This window comes from Psittacula echo, assembly GCF_963264785.1.
Source record: "Psittacula echo genome assembly, chromosome: 2".
NCBI lineage: Eukaryota > Metazoa > Chordata > Aves > Psittaciformes > Psittacidae > Psittacula > Psittacula echo.
Genome location: NC_137737.1, coordinates 131,188,228 through 131,194,227, shown reverse-complemented (window position 1 = coordinate 131,194,227; position 6,000 = coordinate 131,188,228).

The following is a 6,000-nucleotide window of genomic DNA, read 5'->3' as shown; positions in this document are numbered from 1 at the left end:
TTGTCCAGCGCTCAAGGCCACATGTAGAACACCAGCTCCCTCCATTGTGTCGCAGAGAAGTGAAATGGAAGATGTGTGAATCCCCTCTCTTACTCCTCTCCACCTTTCCCCTGTTTCCAAATAGAAAAGGAAACTTTATGGAATGAGGGCATTTTTTCCTTGAAGCCAAACCAACCTTTTCACTCCTTGCAGTATTCCTTTCACAGTGTTTACTGACTGTACTGTTGTTACCAGCAAAAAAGTCTGAGGAACTCCAGTCTCTGCTGGAGCAGAAAAACATTGCTGTGAACTGAGCCTTCAGCTTAGAGATGGAAAGTGAGTGTCAGATGACATGCATGGAAATTTCAGCAGTGTTGCCTTCTTTATAGGGTCTAACGCTGCTGTAATTTGTTCTTGAAGCCAGTTCTGGGGGAGCATCACTAGAAGGCCTGCTGGCACCTTCCAAGGACTGAATTGGCTGGAGCAGCCAACAGCCCACAAGAGTATGAGGGAGATATGTAGGGTGTAGGCTGGTCAGAGGCCATGCCCTCACTAAATTTGATAGCTTACCAACATCTCAGAGGGAAAAAAATCACTAAAAATTAGGTACTGATTTTATTGGGAGATCTTGCAACAGTAATTGAGAGGTCTGCCTGTGGGCTAAAACAGCTCTCAGAAAGTTGCAAGTAAGAGCTTGATACAAAACACTAGTGTAGGAGAAAAATCTGAAATCCAGACAGGAACTATAGATCTGTGTGTAACTGACATTGTCAGATCTGTCCAAGAGCTCACAAGTAACAGGGAGGTAGAGGTGGCTTTGCTGGATCTGGAAGGCAAGAGCACATCAGCTACAAGCTCAGTGGTGGTGTTTTAAATCCATGTGAGCATAGCAATCTTTGACTTTGATTCCAAGAGGTTCCTACAGCCTGCCACTCAGCAAAAGGCTAGTGGAGGAAAAGCAGATTAGACAGTTGTTGAGACTTCTTTTATTTCCTCCTTTCCTAAATGAGTTACACACATCTGGGTTTGGTCCCTTTGTTCTGGGAGCAGTAACAAATATTTGTCATATGAACATATTCTCTACAGACTTCAGAAAGATAGTTTGTGTTTAAAAAAAATGCTTTTCATTTTGTCTCTACAGACAGGCAGGCTCTCCAAGTACAATTGGAGCAGAGAATATAAAGAAGCTAGGGAAACAAGTCTGCCTTCTGGAACTTGAGACATCATTCCTCTATCATTTTGCAAAAACAAAACTGAAAGCATAGGAACTTCCAAATGCTGAAGTGAATGTGTTCATCTAGGAAACTATACTTCAGTCTCTTCTAGGGGAAATTTATTCATTTAACTTACAGTAGGAAAAGAGGATGATTTCTTTTGTTTAAGGCTCCATGGAGAATTCCTTATTTGGAAACTGTGCACAGTTCCCCCTATTTGGGAGAATCTGTTTGCTGTTTCCTAAGGGTGTGTTCCTAACTGTGAGAACAGCCCAGATTTTAAAGGCAGAGGACTTTCCTCCCACTAGGAATGCAGTCTACCAAGCTGCTCCAGCTGCTTGTTTGTATAACTGAACATTTGTCTTTCATTTGAATATTGAGTTTAGTTATCAGTTTGGAGAATACAGATTGAATGACCATCTTGTTATTACATCGTCTTTGAATTATAAACTCAAACCAGGCAGATAGTAGGTTTAGCTGTTTATCTGAAACAACAGGTGGTTTGATTAGGAAAATACAGGATGTGGCAATAGAGCAGAAATTATGCAGCTGGAATAAATTAGGTGTCTCCATGTAAAAGTCTGTATTTACCATGGCTCCAAGAGTGTTTGCATTCATTCACTAAAGCGAGAGCATAGAGTTTGGTAGAATGGGGGTTTTATGCATGGCAGTAAACTAGAACATGTCAAAGTGACTGGGAAAATTCCTTAGGATTTATGTTTCAAGTTAATGCTTAATCAGACTTTGCAAAAGCCAGCCGCTCTGATAGAGTGCTGAGATAGGAGTCAGGTCAGACACAAAATCCCTATTACGACATCGGTAATAACATTATAGCATCATAACTAGTAGCTTTGTTTTCAAAGTAGGCTGTAAAATGTGCTCTGGGTTGAAATACAGTGTATGTAATTAGATTTCCCTGCAAAACTTGTTGATGGAGGGCTAATATTCCCAGCTGCCCTGTGTCAAAAAACTCAGAAAAGATTCAGAGAAAATCCATAGAAAACACATCAGAATTCCATGCGGAAGGAAAGACCCCTAAGTTTGCATTTTTCATGGTCTCATTAACCTGTAGGCACTTCAGATCTCTCCATTTCTGCAATATCAGAGTACAGCTGCAGCTCACTGCTCACCAAAAAGTTGTTGTCAAATACAAAACAACTGTTTGCCTTTTCCTGAATTGCATTTAATATTTGTGTGGTATTGTTTTGAGCATTTTATTTTCTCCTCGTGTGGCATTCCTTGGAGGGGACCTACACATCCAAAGAGTCAGGTGGTGGAAGCTGGGCAGATGCTATCGTTTGCAAGAGCAGAAGGAAGTCAAATAGATAAGTGGAGTATTTCGCTTGCTAGTCCAATGGTCACAGTCAGATGTCCCTTCCAGACCTAAAGAGTTTATGGGACAGAGGAAGAGAAAAGTTACAAAGTTTTCATCCTGTTCTGGTACTGTGTTACCTGCAAAAAAGAAGCTGTAGGCCTTATTTCCACATTGCACATGTGGTCAGTAGGTGCGTCTAAAAAGGACACAGCAGGGACACTGTGCATGGGCTGCACGTTCTGCGTCTGGGCAGATTTCTCCTGTCAAAAGGAAGAGCTGTTTCTGAAGCAGCTGGGGGCTGTGCTGTACTGCCTGTCCCCCCGAGGCCTGGAGGGGAAATTACTCAGCTGCAGGGGAGCTGTAGGAAGGAAAAGACAATAAAAGAAAAAGTCACATGTGGGGTTTTTTTTTTTGTCTTCTGAACATTCTTCTTATGAAAGGAATGCAGCAGGCAAGGATTTTGAAGGGAGAAGAGGTATTAAATCATTATTGTAGGTGATCTTAGCTCTTGCTTCCCTTCTTTTCTGTGGAGTACTGTAGCTTCTTTTTTTCCCCTGTCTGCACATCAGATGAAGTAGACCAGAGTGTCTGCACTGCTGCAGAGGAACCTGAGAAATAAGCTGCAGCCTCGTGTTACCTGGAGGCCTGTGCTATAGCCCACCCCAGCAGTTGGCAGCCAGGCAGAGCAGGGCTGCACCCACCCGTGCCAGGGGCACAGTTTTGCCATTATAACTCTGTAGTTAAAATATAAATATGTTTCCTAGATTCCTCCTTATGCTAGCATAGAAACCTCTGAACTTTGCAGTATCTAACTGATACTGGAGTTGCCTGCTGCTCTCACTAGGCAAGTCTCTTCATTACCAGTTCTTCCAATAGTTCTCGCTTTCTCCTAGGTTTGGCTCTTTAAATCCCTGTAGTATTTTTGGTGGGTTTGAATGACAGGTATTACTTTCCTTCCACAGAAATTGCATACATGACTTCAGTGCAGAAATCTCACAGTGTAAATCACTTTTTATGAGTTTGCAGTTTTGGCATTGTTAGTGATTTTCAAATAGAGACTCTCAAGTCTTTTAATATACAGCTGTTAATTAAAATCTGCTGCAATTAAATCTTAATAAAGCCTTCTAAGCTATTTAACTCTGTTAAGACTGTTCAGACATCAAATAAACCTGTTTTTGTTGTTATACCCGAACAGCCCATATAACAAAGATTCAATGAAGCCTCTAGGGCCATTGTTGCAGCTTTACACATTAAAAAGAAACTGAGTTCTGATAAAACCAATGTGAGTCTGAGCAGGAAGCAGGAGAGCTACAGGATGGCTTCTGTGAGCAGCTGCCAGAAGCTTCCTCCGTGTCCAATAGAGCCAATGCCAGCTGGTTCCAAGATGGACCTGCTGCTGGCCAAGGCTGAGCCCATCCATGATGGTGTTAGCACCTCAGGGACAACATATTTAAGAAGGAAAAAAACCCTGTGCAATTACAGCCAGAAAGAGGAGTGAGAATATGTGGTAGAAGACATATTCTGTAGACACCACGGCCAGTGAAGGAGGAGGGCAGGAGGTGCCCCAGGTGCCAGGGCAGGAGTTCCCCTACAGCCTATGGTGCAGCCCATGCTAAGGCAGGCTGTGCCCCTGCAGCCCATGGAGCAGGTTTGCTGGCAGGACTTGTGACCCCAGGGGGGACCCACACTGGAGCAGTTCATGAAGAACTGCAGCCTGTGGGAAGGATTCATACTAGAGAAGTTCATGGGGAACTGTCTCCTGTGGGAGGGACTGGAGCAGGGGAAGAGTGTGAGGAGTCCTACCCCTGAGGAGGAAGCAGCAGCAGAGACCACGTGTGAGGAACTGACCACAACCCCCATTCCCTGTCCCTTTGTGCCAGTTGAGGGGAAGGAGGTAGAGAATTTGGAAGTGAAGTGGAGTCCAGGAAGTCCAGGAAGGGGTGGGGCGAAGGTGGTTTAAGATTTGAGTTTATTTCTCATTACCCTGCTCTGATTTGATTTGTAATAAATTTAAATAATTTCCCCAAGTCAAGTCTGTTGTTCCCATGATGGTAGTTGGTGAGTGATCTCTTCTTGTCCTTATCTCAACCCACAAGCCTTTCATTACATTTTGTTTCCCCTGTCCAGCTGAGGAGGGGAGGGATAGAGTGGCTTTGGTGGACACCTGGTGTCTAACCAGAGGCAACCCATCACATTGTTTTCCAAATTTAAGAGCATTTCAGACAGAAATAACTTTTTAGACAGTTGTAATCTGAAGTGAGGAATATGAGATGATGATTAAGGCTGGATGAACTGCAAGAGCAAACATACTGCCATAATGCTACTCAAACACTCCAGAAACAGCTCCCATTCAGTTAATTTCAGAGCACATATTTGTGTGTGTCCTGTATTAGGTTTGCTCATTTGGGCAAAGTGAGGAGTGTTAATTATTTGTCCATTCGGGTCAGTAATTCTGACATGTACTTACCAATTTCCTCAGTGTTTGTCTGATCCTTAGCTTAACATTCCATCCTGAGACTTAAATGTCGCAAGCCAGAGCTAACCCAAGGAACAAATAGAAAGCAATAATATGGCATTTCCTGACAAGTTTTGGCAAAGTTGGCTTTAACAGTTGCTGTGAGTATGAAAGCCCTTAGAAGATGAGCACATTTACTTGTTACCAGCTGTTACTGTTTTATCCTTAGTCTTGCACCATAGGGTGTTTTTTTTTCCCCATAAAATCATAAACGCCATTGTTGGAGTTAAGATTATGCAGGAATTCCACCTTTTATTTTCTTCGCTGCTGATAATTCTAATGGTTGCAAAGAAAAAGAAGAAATTGTATTCCACAAAATATTGGAATTTAGAAAGGAAAAGCCATGCTTAAAGGTTTCATGACTTTTGATTTAAAGAGGCCTTACTTAGTGTGACTGCTGGGTGCTGCACATGGCCACACAGGCATTATGATGGCAGAGAAGCCAGGGAGGGAAGTTTACTTGTATGTTTTACAACAGTTTGCAGTGTTTATGTTTCTCTACAGGCATTCTTCATAGTAGCTGTCACTAATTCTTAGATTAAAATGAAGTGGTTGGATACACTTTCCCAGGGTTTTGGTGGAAGATTGGTTTGGCATTTCAAGTCACTCCTCTGAGAAGCGCTCACCTGTGACAGATTACTATGGCTACTCATTTATGTCTCAGCCTGTTTCACATTAGCTTGTCCTTTCCTGACTCCAATAACAGTCTGTTTATTTAGTTTGTGGCAGATGTGCCAAGCCTGAGGATTAACAAACATGAAGAACTTCTCCCCCACACCCCCCAGTCAGGTGCCCCCACTCTGTGGTTGATTTATTTTGGGCAACATTGTTAGCTGCTTTTATACGCTTTTGGGTTTCTGAGCTTGAGGATGGGCCTGACTCACATTTTCCAAGTGCTATCCAAGCTCTGGGGCTTATTTTATTTTCTCATTAGAAAAGTTCTGTTCTATTGCAATCACTCTATTCCTATAACTCAA